Source organism: Caretta caretta, chromosome 7 (assembly GCF_965140235.1).
Source record: "Caretta caretta isolate rCarCar2 chromosome 7, rCarCar1.hap1, whole genome shotgun sequence".
Taxonomy (NCBI): domain Eukaryota; kingdom Metazoa; phylum Chordata; order Testudines; family Cheloniidae; genus Caretta; species Caretta caretta.
The window spans coordinates 5,344,456-5,360,416 of NC_134212.1; positions in this window are offsets into that span (position 1 = coordinate 5,344,456).

Here is a 15,961-nt window from a genome sequence, read left to right on the forward strand (position 1 = left end):
AACAAATAGATTGAGGAGGCTTCTGACTAAGGATATAGGGAATGACTCACAAGAACTCTTGAGGTCCCACAATCCATGGGTAGAGGAGAATTTTAGGGCAAATTCTGCCTTCCTTACTTGTATAAGCAGTGCACAGATGAGAAAAAATTTGACTTCATAAAAGATGTAGACGTTATTAGCTTGATATAGGAACTAGTCAGTGAAATTCTATGGTTTATGCAGGAGATTAGATTAAATCAGCGTTTCCCAAACTTTTTTGGCCATGGAACACCTGGTTCATTTACGGAATACTTCTAATATTATTTTGTAGTCATTTGGTTTTCAAATAAAAAATTGCATTATTTATGCTCAAATATATTTTATTTTATAAAACAAAGCAAAAATACAAATTTAAAATAACTTGAACTAAATTTCTAACTGGAAAGTGCGTATAAAGTAGTACAAAAATCAAGTGCAAGACCCTTCTTTAAAATTACGATTCTTTCACAGAACACCTATTCACATCATGAGGAACACCAGTGTTCCGCAGAACACAGTTGGGGAAACGCTGGATTAGATGATCATAATGGTCTCTTCTGTCTTTATAATCTATTAAAATAATCTGTTAAATCTCTCTCTCTCTTCCTCATGAACTCTGTGAAGCTTGAAAGTTGTCCCTTCCACCAACAGCAGCTGAGCCAATAACAGATATTACCTCACTCACCCACCTTGTCTCTCTCAAATCCTGGGACCAACACTGCAAGCAAAATATTAAATGAGTGGTCCTGTAAGAGTAATATTTAAACTTATAGATAAAATATAGCAACGTCTTGTCTGTAGAGCATACAGAAAAGACCCCCTCTACTGGAATGTGAAATATCGCTTCAACTGATGGATGAGCTCTGAGTTTAGTAACAGTCCCAATTTCTTGAGATACAGCAAATAGTCTAAAATGTCTGGGACAGGTACTTACACAGGTGATAGGTTCCTCTGTGCAGCCCACATAGAAAATGTTTTACATCTGTCAACATAGGACTTCCTACTAAAAAGTTTCTGGTTATGTCCTGCACCTCCTGAGAGAAGATTTGGTTTCTGATTATGGATGTATGAGGCACCAGTATATTACGTTTATACAGTTTCTTTCATCTTTACCCACAGAACTTTGCAAAGAGGGAGGAGGACCAAAAAGGGGTAACCTCAGTGAAGAAGATGCTCTTTCCCTCAGCGAAAGGGATGGGGCTTAGAGACAGCCTCCATCTTGGTTAGTACTCTGGGGACTGAGCAAAGACTGAAAGTGAGAGTCTCTACAGCTTGAACTACAGAGCCAGGGTCTGCAACTGGGCCTGGAACAGACTTGCATCCTCTGTGGATTGGGGACAGCACACACTGACCACTGGGTTACAGCATTGTTTGGTGCATAGGCCCTTTATTACCAGGGATTAAGGAGAAAATCAAGCTTGACTTTGGGATTCAAGGCTGAATTTGCAGGGCTTACAGCTGGATTTGGGGGCGGGGGGGGGGGGGAAGAAGAGGGAAAGCACTTTATTTGTAAGTGAGGAAATTGGATATGGAAATTGAGACACAAGAAACATGGAAACCCACAATGCTATTATTTGTAGTCACTTTTCAGAGCAGTTGTTCATTTTAGGGGTGCTTTTCTGGATATACTCTAGATATACTTGTTCTTTCGTTCTTTGCTGTACCTCAGTGACTTCATCTCTTCTCACTGATGGCTCAGCTTAGTACTGTTCCCAGAAACATGCAGCCATCTTCACTCAATTCAGAATTCATACTCACATAATTAAAAATATGATTAAACTCCACAGTCACCAATGTCCTTTTACAAGAATCCTTTAGCTGCCTACCTTTCCTACCCACTCTTCCTGTTAGGCAAAGTTGTTATCATCCTTCCTGAGCACTTTGTACCAGGTTTTTTTTAGCACCAATCGAAGTGAGCTCAGTACAGATTGTCTCTATAAGACTACTTGTGGCACCTTAGAGACTAACCAATTTATTTGAGCATAAGCTTTCGTGAGCTACAGCTCACTTCATCGGTAAATAAATTGGTTAGTCTCTAAGGTGCCACAAGTCCTCCTTTTCTTTTTGCGAATACAGACTAACACGGCTGTTACTCTGAAACCTATAAGACTGTAGCTCTCAGTGTATTTCAATAGCCACCCAGGCAACTCTTTGGACACTAGACTCCTGCCTTCCAGATACTAGTGTGCATGCATCCCCTTTCCATACCTCTATTCTATGCTATATAAAGATTTATCCTGCACTTATCACTGTAGTATCTGAGCGCCTTCCAGTCTTGTGTTAAGCAATGTGACTAATGTCTGTCATGTGGTGTTTGTGCTCTTTCTCTTCCCATGGGGGAGAAATGTGTGCTGTTGTGTGTTTTGATTTGGAATTTTTTTAATATACTTATTACACATACATTGCTATATGATTATGTTAGAGAAGGCAGGTCAAAGAAGTGTACCTGGTCCTGATATTTGAGTGGAAGGTTTCTGATAGTTCCTGCCAGAGTTCATTCCACAGTCTCAAACCAGCCCCAGAGAAGGGTGTCTCCTGCACAGATGAGCTTTCATCTTATTGTAGAAAGTTTTATTATGACTGGGTGAAGTTGTTGACCAGAGTCTTCATCCTTGAGCCTTAGGTGATCATTAAAAATACCCTGGATCCAAGTCATGGAGCAACCTTGCAGATAAGGACCAAGACCTTGAACTGGGTAGGGAGCAGAGGACAGGTTTTATATTCCTCTGTAGCCTGTGGTGCTGAGGAGACGTGCTGCAACGTTCTGCACTAGTTGGAGTTTCTTAAGTGTTGTAGACTTCTTGACTGGGTATATTGTGATGCTGTAGCCCAGCCAAGAGGTGACAAAGACGTAAATAACTCAGGCCAGGTGGTCATTTGCCAAGATGGAATAGAGTCCTCCAGCCAGCCAGAGACAGCAGAAAGTGTTTCTCTTGGATGCTGCTATGTGATTTGCTTAGCGTCCGTGAGAAACAGAGGAGCACTTCTTAATTACGGACTGAATTGATTAATTCACAAGTCTTGGCTCAAGGCTCCTTCAGGGTGTCCAAAACTTCTTGATGAAGGAATTCTGAACTTTGGGAGTACAGATGGGCTGGAGCAAGGTTGTTTGGGAAGGCTTCCTGAATGTACTTGGTTCTGATGCAGGCTGTAGGCACTCAGGAGCCATTCTGGATTGCTCCATGGGGATGGAATTTGGCTGCTTCAGTGCAGGCTGAAAGGAAGGCTGTCATGGCCTGTAATAAAGCCTTTAGCATCAGACTTGGCGAAATTCATTATGTTTCATCCTGTATGTATCAGCCTTTTTTCTCTACCATCAGCTCTGGAGTTTTCACCACCTCACGCTTCCTCCTGTTCCTCCGCTGCAGGATGTCACAAAACAATGAAGATCTGTGTGGGGCAATGGGGAAGGAGGGATGATTTGGGAGCCAGTGTGTTGATGGTCAAAGCTAGCGTAGAATGATAATTCATCAGGTCCTTGACTCTTGTCCTGTGGATGGAGAGCTGCAGCCGTTTAGCATGCCTTGAAATTTGGTGGAATCCGTGAGTTGATGGTCTGTCCAAGGCAGTGGCTGGGTTGTGATGGCCTCGGTCTTGATATCTAGGCTGAAGATCGGGACTAGGGTATGACCGACTGCATGGGTTGGACTAGAAATCTCCTGTGAAAGTCCTATGGAGGCAAGTGAGGAGATGAGTTTTGGAGCTTTTCCACCTGTGGCCTAGTTGACATGCATGTTGAAACCTCCCACGACAACAAGTCTGAGGTATTTCAACACCACTGTTGACAAGGTATCAGTGATCTCCTTTCTGAATCCTTTTGTCCAAGATGGTCTGAAAATGAGCATAAAATCGATGCTAGCTTTAGATCTGGTTTCTTTTGTCCGATAAATTAATTCTAATGAACTCGTTCTGCCTCAGGCACCTCCTCTGCATTTGATATTGGCAGAGAAGACGAGTGCAGTGCCTCTTGTCTTCTTTTCCTGTTGGAGTCTGTGATGTATTGAGTATCCCAGAGGGGAAAGGCGCACTAGTACAGGGCTCACAGAGTCATCCAGCCAGGTCCCAGTGATACAGAGTATCCTAGCTGCTCCATCACTAAAGAGGTTGCGGACTGTTTGCTGCTGGCAGATGTTGCAGACCTCCCATCGTGCCAACTTACAACCGCAATCAGTACTTGCTTAGCAAAATCTCAGCTCTCTCAGTTCCAGCATGTGGATCTCCGAATCTCACTCCATCCTGTATGTTTGCAGCTGGGCAGCCTATTTTTCACTTGTTTATAAATTAAATAAAGGGCTCAGACTTACCCATTGTTGAAGAAGCGTTGAATGAACAGACAGACTCGCTGTTTGCTTGTGTTGACCGGTTCTTTTCCCCGCTACCCAGAACACGCAGGTTCGCAGACAGACTCCTGAGCTGAAGAAGTATGTCGTTTATTTGCTGCTTCAGTGAGTGATCGGTCCACCGAAACAGGGCACAATATAGGGTTAAATGCAAGTGCACATCTGCATTCAGGTACTCAACGTGTTGTGTTATATATTGTATAAACACTTTTCTGCCTAACACTAAGATTACTTTGCCAACTCAGTAGTTCCTATATCCTTGTATACATATTGGACCTTTCACAATCTTAAAAAGCCACAGCCTGTGATTGGGATGGGCTGACTGGTCAGCACCCTTAAGGGGGAAGACTTGCCCATCAGCCAGCCATTGCAAACTGTAGGCTAGGTAATTTGTAGAATGTATACAATAGATGTTGGGACATGTGAAAAGATGCCTGCTTGTCTGGCAGGGAGGGAGAACCACCAGGTGAAAAGCTGAGCCAGCAACCTGGACAGATGAACATCTTGGTCAACGGTCCAATCAGGTAGTGAGGAAGTGGTCCTAGGAAAAAGTGGTGCTTGGGAAGATATTCCATCACTGTGTCTTTAAGGACCCCAGGGCAGAAAGGGTGGGTCAAGGCTCCCCTCTTACCCAACCGACTGGGGATGAGGCGGGAGAAAGGGACCAGCATAAATGCAACCTCCTCCTTTGTAGCAAGGCAGACATCAGCAGGAGAAGGCTGGCCTGCTGAGCCTAAGGACTAACAGGTAAAAGGGCCAGCTGAGGGAGAAGGCAGCTAAGGCCCTACAGCTGGCCAACTCACAAGCCAGCTCCAAGGAGGAGAATGGAGGACTCCTGTTTTGAGCACACCCCAGCTCCAGGAAGAACCCTGAGGAGTCTCCTGAACTGGGAGGAGAACTGGCCAGGACTCTTACATGGACTCAGGCCAGGGTGAACTGGGGTGACTCATGAAGCAAGTTTCGCTTTGTAGAACTTAAGAAATCAGACTCCACAAACAGGGAACATGTTCTGAACATGTCTAGATAACTGATGGAAAGAACCCGTGGGGTGCTGAGTACAACGTACCTGCAGGGCCACCAGGGGGTACGCTGGAGGGCAGCACCCCATGTACAGGCTGACACAGCCACAACTTCCTGGAAGTATATGTGCAGAAACCCTGCACCATGAGGGTGTCTTCAGAAGCCCAGCAGGTTGCAAATAGGGCAGCAGTCAATTTTCTTGTACTGAAGAGCCAAGGAGCCCCTGTTGGGTGCTGTGATGTTAGAGACATCACAACATCGCCTGAAACCCCATTCATTGACACCGGCAATCAGCATGACTAATGCCATGTCTACATCCCTGGAGGCCCCTGAGGCCATTCTGTGAGGCAGGGCCCCCAGGCAAGAGGAGCAAGGGCACAGAATTCCAGAGCAAGTTTCCCTAACGTGACTGAGTCTTTCAAGTCGCATGGCCAACCAGGCAGCCTGCTAGGACCTGGGGCTAAAGGCAATGTCATTGCTCCCCTTCACTAGGGAGACATGAGGGGTCACAGCCCTTGAACCCAGGCCCATGGGTCCCCAGGCAGCGCTCAGGCCATAACTTGCCATGCAGCAGCTCAGCAGAATATCTAGGGAAGGGTCCACGGAAGGGCAAGCTCGCAGAGGGCCTTGTCCCCAAAGCTCCCAACTGGGGGTAACATCCAGCCCCCCAATTGGCTAAGGAGTACTATATAAACCAGGAAATACCAACAGGAAGCTGTCTGAGCACCTAGAGGAATCTTTGTCTGGATATGACTGCAGACCCCCTCCTGCTTACTTGATTCCTGAGCCCTGTATTCCCTCCTGCTCCCAGTTCCTGCTTCCTGGCCTGACCCCCAAGCCTGGCACCTGACCCTCTCTCTGGCTCTGACCTTCAGCTTGGTATCTGATGCTGTCTTTGCTCTGACCACTAGGGCTGACTGGCCATCACCGCAGGAGCTACCATTGGACAATTGCCACCATCTTGCTGGTGGGTGGGTGAGGGAGCACCAATCCTTTGTTTCTCTACAACATGATCATTGCTGGAGGGTCATTGTACGATTCCTTTAAAGGCCTGGCCTCCAGGACTCTGGTTTCTTTTACATCTTTACTTTTATTTCATCTTATACCTGCTCTTAATCTCCAGGTTCTTCATCTTCTAAGTGCCCCCTTAGACTTCTTAACATACTCCCAGCTTCACGCTTTCTTATCCCACACCGGAGTTATTCTTGGACCATCTTCCCAGTTTCCATTAGCCACCAGGCCCCTTTTTTTACTATCCTTCTTAAACACATTTTTTTCTGATGTGCTTCACCTTACCAGGAAACTCACCCACTGTTTGGGTCTGAACTGTCCACCTCTTCATTTCGTTGATGTAAATTGAGCTTTTGAAGACAGAGACCTTTTAAAATGTGTTGTGAAGGAGAACATACTAAAATTACATAATGAGTAAAACTATTCTTTGTCATCATCATGCCTGTGTTCTACTTCCTACTTTCTTCACTGCTCCAATATCATTTATCTGCACTTGTTTCATTAGACTCTTTTTCCTGAGTGTCCTCAGGAAGGCCCCTTCCCATTTCACACATGATGCTGCCAATCTCTATGTAACAGCAAATACAATCAAGCAGTGAGGAGGAAGGCACATATGCAAACTACCTGCCAATCTTCCCCTCAGCTGTATGTTTCCACACTGGCTATAACTCCACTCTTACTCCACTTGGATTCATTCCCTAGATGATAAACTGGTAACTGTGCAGTAACTCAATTTATCTTGGCATAGTCTGGGCAACAAATCTTGCAATTGACTAGCATGCTTAAGAGTTGCTGACTGCTGTAGGCATTCTTCTCGCTGTATCCTCTCTTTTTCACCTTTCAGGATATTTACCACTTTCTTGGATATTCACTCTACCACTCTGGCCACTCTCTTTCCACCCCTAGTGTCTTTGAATTTTCTCCTTTCGTTTTCTCATTGTCTTTCAATACAGCTTCCTTAGCTTCTTCCTCTAAATAGTCTCCTCTTGCTGTTATGTCTTGCACTGCTGGTTCTGACTGTGTTTCATGTGTAATTCTCTACTCATTTCTTTTCCTGAATCCCTGTAATTCATTCTGCTACTGTCACTCACTGTTACTCCTAAGATTTCTTGTTCTCACTAATCTTGGACTGCACATGCAAAGTTTTCTTCATGTAGAATTTGTGTTGTTGAAAACTACACCGATTGGGTGGTACAATAGTTCTTTACAAGGTCACCAGTCATTGCCCCTTTAATTCATGCCCCAAAGGGGGGGGGGAATTTTAGTATCAGCTAGAAAGAAACTGAAGCATCATGGGGCAGCCTTCTTTGGCCATAAGTCCAAATAAACAAAACCAATACAGGGTGTCATACTATCTGGAGTGGTTCATGATTAGGGGACTAGATGACCTCCTGAGGTCCCTTCCAACCCTGATATTCTATGATCATGAGTCCCAACCTCAGGGCAGACTGTTAAGAAGCTGGGCACAAGCCCCCAATTGGTTGTGAGGTCTACACTTAGATTTCACTAACTAATTATCAAGTTTGAACTCCTCAAGCACTATAACAGCCTTACCATGGAGTCACAAACAGTCCACTTGGGTACTCCAGTCTATCTTGCCACCCAGACAAGCTTGCCATTGTAACAGATGGTCCCTTATACCAAACATCACAACAATATTCAGGTCACTCCCAGTCCCAAAAGACCAATCACTTACCCCAGGTCAGTTGAAACTCATATCTCACACCAAAGACAATACTTGTAGCCAATTCTATTGTAGTGCCCACTCTCCGCCCAGTTACCTTCTTTAATGCCAGTCTGCTTACAAGTTTTGTTGAACAGGTCTGGGTTCTTCTGGATCCTGCCACCCACTCAGCAGGGTGTTATCTTCTTTATTTTTCCCTATGAATTTATTCGGTAGTACCTCCACCCCCCTCGCTCCTTCCTGGCAGGGTCACCAGGGCAGCTTGGGAGGAAAATTCTAACCACAGGGTAACACCCACTTACTTGCCAGGTAGTTGGAGACTCCCAAGATGTAACACAAACACATACAATGTATCCAACACAGTAATTATATTAAACAGGAGACAAATAGAACAGGGTAAAACACTATTCTTAGGGTCACCAGTGCCCACACTGATAATACCCGTGACTTTCCCCAGTCACAGGACCTGATGTAGCAAATGTAAGGTTAGTGTCCCATTGGTACACGTATGTTGTTGGGGCTTTTGATGACCTATGACCATGATATCTTCTCTGCAGTGGTTTAGCAATGTGGCCGACTGGGTTCACTACAGCCCAAAGGACTCACAAGTAGGATAAGGTGGTAAATGCCTCCACAGGTTTAATACGCAGCAGATTATAAAATCCCCAAGCCCCTACTCCCTGGATTGAGGACACAGTACAGGGCATAGGGGGTCCCCAAAACAATTTCCCTGACTGACTAACTAAAAGAGGGTGCACTCACAAACTCCATGAATGATCCTCAGGTTCAGAGATGACTCTGGACTCCTCGGTCACTGCAGAGGGGCTGATCTCTGCTGGCAGGGAGCCTCTTCAGGCAGGAGTCAGGCTGCTTCGGTCCCAGGATTGGCTCAAGGTGCAGATTACACAACTGTACTAAAATCCAAACTGTAGCCTCCTAGCCCAGTGTCCAGACACACTCACAGCAGGCACCAGCCCGGGACTAGCAACCAGAGCAGAGCTGGCCACGTGGTGCCTGGGCTCACCTAGGGAGCTGGAGGGCGAACTCAGCCTGGCTAGGGAAGTTTCCCAGCAAAACTCTACAAACTGGGAGTCATCAGTGGAGAAGGGAAAAGCCCAGCTGAGGGATCTGCTGTCAGGTCCCTAGAGGGCAGTTCTCAGGGGGAACCCTGCATGCAGGCCTGGGACTCCCCAGCTCCCCGCACAGCCAGTCCTGCCCTTGCCCTGGCTGGGTCCAGACTGACTCCAAAATGGCTTCTCCCCTTTCCTGGACTTCCTGGGAAGGGCCTCTCACTCCCTAGTGGTTCCCGGGCAGACTCTGAGTCTGCCGTGGCTCCCCCTCCCTACCAGGGACAGTGTGCTGCTCCCTGAGCTGCCAGCAGACCGAGCCCCAGGAATCTAGGGCATCTCCATGGAGGTTACACTATAATGAACTGACCAAAGATTTATTAACTAGGAAAAAGAAATGTTATTTACAAGATTAAAGCAGGTAAACATACCCTCACAAATGAGTTATGGTCTTAGGTTGCAAAAAGTAATAGAAGCTGCTAATGTGTAAGCTCTGTATGTCCTTTAGGGCTAACGCAAGCAAAACAGCTGGGGATCCCTCGCTTATGCTTACAAGTGTTGCCCTCTCCCTGAAGTTCAAGCAGCACAGGGATAACAATTTCTTCTTGACAGGGATTATTATTCCTTTCTCCCAGAGCTCAAGCTGATGGGACAAGTGTTTCTGCAGGTCTCCTCTAGCATTTTGCACTTGGTAATGCTTCTCCCCTGACTGATCTAAAACTGTAACACTCCCCTTCCCCCTAAAAAAACATTTTTATAGTTACAGACAATCACTTAATATTAATCTTATATCATGGGACACAGATATTATAAGTAAAAAGAAAAGGAGTACTTGTGGCACCTTAGAGACTAACCAATTTATTTGAGCATGAGCTTTCGTGAGCTACAGCTCACTTCATCGGATGCATACCGTGGAAACTGCAGCAGACTTTATATACACACAGAGACCATGAAACAATACCTCCTCCCACCCCACTGTCCGGCTGGTAATAGCTTATCTAAAGTGATCATCAAGTTGGGCCATTTCCAGCACAAATCCAGGTTTTCTCACCCTCCACCCCCCCACACAAATTCACTCTCCTGCTGGTGATAGCCCATCCAAAGTGACAACTCTCTACACAATGTGCATGATAATCAAGTTGGGCCATTTCCTGCACAAATCCAGGTTCTCTCACCCCCTCACCCCCCTCCCAAAAACCACACACACAAACTCACTATCCTGCAGGTAATAGCTCATCCAAAGTGACCACTCTCCCTACAATGTGCATGATAATTAAGGTGGGCCATTTCCAGCACAAATCCAGGTTTTCTCACCCCCCCCCCCCCCCCATAGACACACAAACTCACTCTCCTGCTGGTAATAGCTCATCCAAACTGACCACTCTCCAAGTTTAAATCCAAGTTAAACCAGAACATTCGGGGGGGGGGGGGGTAGGAAAAAACAAGGGGAAATAGGCTACCTTGCATAATGACTTAGCCACTCCCAGTCTCTATTTAAGCCTAAATTAATAGTATCCAATTTGCAAATGAATTCCAATTCAGCAGTTTCTCGCTGGAGTCTGGATTTGAAGTTTTTTTGTTTTAAGATAGCGACCTTCATGTCTGTGATTGCGTGACCAGAGAGATTGAAGTGTTCTCCGACTGGTTGATGAATGTTATAATTCTTGACATCTGATTTGTGTCCATTTATTCTTTTACGTAGCGACTGTCCAGTTTGACCAATGTAAATGGCAGAGGGGCATTGCTGGCACATGATGGCATATATCACATTGATGGATGTGCAGGTGAACGAGCCTCTGATAGTGTGGCTGATGTTATTAGGCCCTGTGATGGTGTCCCCTGAATAGATATGTGGGCACAGTTGGCAACGGGCTTTGTTGCAAGGATAAGTTCCTGGGTTAGTGGTTCTGTTGTGTGGTATGTGGTTGTTGGTGAGTATTTGCTTCAGGTTGCGGGGCTGTCTGTAGGCAAGGACTGGCCTGTCTCCCAAGATTTGTGAGAGTGTTGGGTCATCCTTTAGGATAGGTTGTAGATCCTTAATAATGCGTTGGAGGGGTTTTAGTTGGGGGCTGAAGGTGACGGCTAGTGGCGTTCTGTTATTTTCTTTGTTAGGCCTGTCCTGTAGTAGGTGACTTCTGGGAACTCTTCTGGCTCTATCAATCTGTTTCTTCACTTCCGCAGGTGGTATTGTAGTTGTAAGAAAGCTTGACAGAGATCTTGTAGGTGTTTGTCTCTGTCTGAGGGGTTGGAGGAAGTAAAGAAACAGATTGATAGAGCCAGAAGAGTTCCCAGAAGTCACCTACTACAGGACAGGCCTAACAAAGAAAATAACAGAACGCCACTAGCCGTCACCTTCAGCCCCCAACTAAAACCCCTCCAACGCATTATTAAGGATCTACAACCTATCCTAAAGGATGACCCAACACTCTCACAAATCTTGGGAGACAGGCCAGTCCTTGCCTACAGACAGCCCCGCAACCTGAAGCAAATACTCACCAACAACCACATACCACACAACAGAACCACTAACCCAGGAACTTATCCTTGCAACAAAGCCCGTTGCCAACTGTGCCCACATATCTATTCAGGGGACACCATCACAGGGCCTAATAACATCAGCCACACTATCAGAGGCTCGTTCACCTGCACATCCATCAATGTGATATATGCCATCATGTGCCAGCAATGCCCCTCTGCCATTTACATTGGTCAAACTGGACAGTCGCTACGTAAAAGAATAAATGGACACAAATCAGATGTCAAGAATTATAACATTCATCAACCAGTCGGAGAACACTTCAATCTCTCTGGTCACGCAATCACAGACATGAAGGTCGCTATCTTAAAACAAAAAAACTTCAAATCCAGACTCCAGCGAGAAACTGCTGAATTGGAATTCATTTGCAAATTGGATACTATTAATTTAGGCTTAAATAGAGACTGGGAGTGGCTAAGTCATTATGCAAGGTAGCCTATTTCCCCTTGTTTTTTCCTACCCCCCCCCCCAGATGTTCTGGTTTAACTTGGATTTAAACTTGGAGAGTGGTCAGTTTGGATGAGCTATTACCAGCAGGAGAGTGAGTTTGTGTGTCTATGGGGGGGGGGGGGGGGTGAGAAAACCTGGATTTGTGCTGGAAATGGCCCACCTTAATTATCATGCACATTGTAGGGAGAGTGGTCACTTTGGATGAGCTATTACCTGCAGGATAGTGAGTTTGTGTGTGTGGTTTTTGGGAGGGGGGTGAGGGGGTGAGAGAACCTGGATTTGTGCAGGAAATGGCCCAACTTGATTATCATGCACATTGTGTAGAGAGTTGTCACTTTGGATGGGCTATCACCAGCAGGAGAGTGAATTTGTGTGGGGGGGTGGAGGGTGAGAAAACCTGGATTTGTGCTGGAAATGGCCCAACTTGATGATCACTTTAGATAAGCTATTACCAGCCGGACAGTGGGGTGGGAGGAGGTATTGTTTCATGGTCTCTGTGTGTATATAAAGTCTGCTGCAGTTTCCACGGTATGCATCCGATGAAGTGAGCTGTAGCTCACGAAAGCTCATGCTCAAATAAATTGGTTAGTCTCTAAGGTGCCACAAGTACTCCTTTTCTTTTTGCGAATACAGACTAACACAGCTGTTACTCTGAAACCAGATATTATAAGTGAGATTGATGCAACTCACAAGCATTTCATAAAGTCAAAACACTTTTATAACTCTAATGCCTATTTAATAATGCTAATACACAGGCAAGGCAGGCTGGTTTCCAGCTCTGCATTTGTCAGCGTTCAGTGAGGCCTAGGCATGAGCTCACAACTGGTCTGCCAGCATCGCACAGGGCAGTTTACTTCCACCTAGTTTAGGAGTCTACAAAATGAAAGGCTCTGCTTCCTTCAGCCACGAGTCTAGCTGGAGTACACAAGCAAAATTGTGATCATAGTCCCTAGGCCTCCTCAGTGCAAGCCAGGTGAATAACTCTCCAATTCTGTCTTTCCTCTAACTAGGATCTAGTTTGGGAGTCTCCTGGGTTGGCCCTTAGGTGGAGCTGTGACACCCCTGTGTTTCTTTTTATGTCTTCCCGCTATTAGGAGACATCTGTCAGCTCTACCTGGCAGCAGCTTAACAAGCCACAACGGCTGGCTCTTACCTCCAGGACTGGTAACTCAGGTAATCTTTAAAGGCTAGCTTCTTCCTTCAGTGACCAAAATGGAGCTCCACAGAAGGAAGAGGTCTGCTGGTGCACAACAGGATCGGGGCCTTAGTTTGCAAGCTCATCAGGGCAGGGATTGTCTTTCTTTGTGTCTGTACAGCACCTGGCATAATGGGGTCTGGATCCGGAGCCTATTTATTCTATGATGCACTATTTGTATTATAAACATCAAATAATTCAGCAAAGACAAAAAATCCATAAATAAAGGAGAATACATTTAAAACCTGAATCAAGTTTGGGTACCAGAATTTATTACTCGGTTTTACAACTGTTCAGTATGTTCGTTCTCTCTCCCCACTCCCCGCCTTTCTGTTGAAATGATCTGCAATTAAAATGACCTTGGAGCATGTTGTTCTCACTCTAGAGCATCAACCCTGCACACAGATAAACAAGCAGCCCTGATCAGGAGAGACTCCATTATTTGTTGAAATGGAGCAGAACTCACTGAAGCAGCTTGTCACTTGCTTTATTACCAGAATAATAGGCCCTGAACTAGACAAGTGTGGCCAGACTTAATCAGGTGGAGGTTATACTGAAGGCATGGGCCTTTCGCCTCCTGCACAGAGGTGGGTTATAAGGAACCGTGCTCCCTTTCAATATTGTATGCAAAAACCTCTCTCACACACACACACGATATTTCTCCTCTGCACTTTTTTTCTGTCTATCATGTATCATTTTATTAACCTCTTTTAAAAAAAATGTTTTCATGGTGATACTGTCTCAATATCTTGCAGTGATATTGACATGCTAAAGAGGTCTCAAAGAGCGTACTAACCAGCTGTGATAACCATTAAGAGGAAGCATGATTATACCCTTTTATGCACTCAGGGCAACTACAATACACCAGGAAAGTAGCTGATGTTCAGACCGCATTTAGCGTCTGACATAAATCAGAAAGGCAAAGAAATTCCAAGTTAAAACTGATTCTCTGTCTCTAACTCACCCCATTTAGCTTTGCTATTCTAAGGATTTCCAGCCAGTGTTATGCTTCATGCTATAAGGTTATTATTAATTTGCACTGTGATGGAGTCTACACATCAACGTGATAGGAATTTTATGCACATATATGAGGATACTGCCCTCGCCCCCAAAACGTTGGCGTTTGATGAAATGATTTTTTTTCCTCAAAAAGTGTCTGTTTTCCATAGACATTTTTTTAACTTAGCTGAAAACTGGAATTTTTCAGTTTTGGGTCAAAAACCAAAATAAAGCTGAAAAAAATTGGAAATATTTCAGTTCTGAAATGCCTCTGTGATTCATTATGCTGGTTGTAGTTTGGGTGCTTCCTGCTCCCATTCATCTCTATAGGCTCCCCAGGTGGACTTCATGTCCCATGATGCACCACAGCCAGGAATCTGCTGTAATGGACCACCTCTCCTCAGCAAGAGAGGAGACCCGGGTGTGTCACAGAAGATGTACTCTGACCAAGGATTCTGGCCTAGACAGGAGAATGTGAGCGTGAGATTTAATTAGTGCATCTTGTTTAATTAGTTGCCTCAGTGGAAGACTCCAGCCAGTGGAGTTTGAGATTCTGCTTTGACAGCGCAAGGCTTATCACCGGGGATGATAGCTTAGCTAGCTCTTTCCATTGATCTGTCTATGGGAGGAAGGGGCAAGTTATTTCCACGATGCGTGCTACAGGAAAGACAATGACTACACAGAAGTACTTATGGGTAACCACCAGCTCAAAGAAATACATGGGCAATGCTGACAGTGGAGATTTTGTCTTAGTGTGGATTGTGGGACTGGCCCACCGTATTAACCTCTTCTGAAATGCTGTGGCCAATTAATGGGACAGTGGCTACATTGAAAATTTGTCCTTCTTTCATTCTTCTGTTATATGCCAGCCTCCTGGTTCTCAGGTGATCCATGCTCTGTGCACCAGTTGCAGCCAGGTTTTCTCATTGTTATTTAGGTGATCAGCAGATGGTGGTAAATCACATGCTCAATGCACAAAAACAGCCCTGGCAGCTGTCTGGCAGGTCACACATTCCCCTCCTTTGCGTTGACTTGGGCTGAGATGTGAGGAATGTTTAAGATTTCAATTCCCATTCAAATCCAGCTTGGAGTGGGAGTGAGAGCATCCAAGTGTCAGTGTGCAGAACCTGAAGGCTTTCTTTTTCCACTGCTTGCCACCTTACAACGCCAAAAGGCACTAACTCACTGTTAGTTTTTTCTTCCATCCCATCAGTTGCTGGAACTGTGTTGCTTTGCTAGTAGACTTCAATCAATTCCTGAGCAAGTAGCACTCAATTTATTCAGTCCCCATTCAGATCCTTGTTTTCACGTGAAGATCAGTAAAATTCCTTTGGCATTTTAAGATTTCAACACAAGCCCACCTGGAATTTACCTAAATGTCTTCCTGCTGTCCATCGATTTTCTTCTGTAATGTGTGCCTGAGGCTAAGAGGCCCATGACTTGATTGCCTGGGTTATATGAGCGTGCTAATTCTTCCCTAGAGAGGGGTTTTTAATTTGGATTCATCTTGGTGACCCCTGTAACCTTGCAGTTTAAAGCCACAAAACCATCCATTTCTCAAAGGCAACCTTCTGAACAAGAAATGATTCCTTTCATTTCAGAAATTAGAAGTCTGTTAAATCTCAGGTTGTCTTGGGATTA